The sequence below is a fragment of the Austrofundulus limnaeus genome, unplaced genomic scaffold (assembly GCF_001266775.1).
Source record: "Austrofundulus limnaeus strain Quisiro unplaced genomic scaffold, Austrofundulus_limnaeus-1.0 Scaffold238, whole genome shotgun sequence".
NCBI classification, from domain to species: domain Eukaryota; kingdom Metazoa; phylum Chordata; class Actinopteri; order Cyprinodontiformes; family Rivulidae; genus Austrofundulus; species Austrofundulus limnaeus.
This window is the reverse complement of record NW_013952640.1, coordinates 790,062-791,239: the sequence shown is the minus strand read 5'-3', so window position 1 is coordinate 791,239 and position 1,178 is coordinate 790,062.

The following is a 1,178-nucleotide window of genomic DNA, read 5'->3' as shown; positions in this document are numbered from 1 at the left end:
CACACACACACACACACACACACACACACACACACACACACACACACACACACACACACACAGACTGAAATGTTTTTTGATCACACTGAGAGTTAAAACTTACTGTTTAAACAGTAAATAAAAGAAAGCCATGTTTTTCAGATTTTCTGCTGATGAATGTGAGGGCAGATGGAGCCACTTCAGAAGAATTAGGTGAGTCATAAGATTTACTAAACACACGAAACACACCTCATCATTTATTCATGATTATATTTATTTTTCCTTTATTTTTCTTCTATTTTCTGTTTGTTTTACTAAGTTTTTTTTGTTGAAACAAACTTTCAGAAAATAATATTATTGTATTTAGTTCAGCCATTGAATAAGACGACCCAGACGCACATTTAGTAGCTTTCTTTTTTATTGTTAACATTAGAATTATCAGATTAGAAGAAGTAATAAAACCATTTTAGTTGAATAGAAAACACAGCTCAGTGGTTAGGGGAGATGTTCCTTTAAAGCAAGAGTTGGTTGTTCATTTTACAGCTATTTGTTTGCATGTCAAAGTGTCCCTGGGCAAGACACTGAACCCCCACTGCCTTTGATGGTAAAAGGTAAATGGCCTTTCTATCCATCCAGGACACCCAAAGTCCTTCACACTACAGACGTTCATCCATGCACACACACAAGGCTTAAATAATTCAGGTTTACACCAAAATCCTGGCTTAATCCCTTATTCTAGATACGTGGAATAGGCCTCAGCTTGAGTTGGAGGAGTTCTGTGGAGGTGCAGAGACTGATGTGGTCCAGCTAGAGGTGGCAGAGGAGCCATTCCTGAGTCTCAGATAAATCATAAATGGACTGTACTTATACAGCACCTTTCTATCCATCCAGGACACTCAAAGCTCCTCACACTACAATCTGTGTCCTCATTTACCTGTTCACACAGCACTCTGTTAGGTCTCTACAAAGATAAAATTACAATCATATGTGGAGACTAATCAGTGCCAATCACATTCATACACTGATGGGACACATCAGAGGCATTGGGGTTGAAGTGTCTTGCCCAAGGACACAACAACTGAGACAGCTGGACGGGTGATCGAACCAGCGACCTTCCTGTTCCAGGACGGCTCCCCCAACCACTATTATATATGTATATATATATACTGTATATGTGTGTGTGTGTGTGTGTGTGTGTG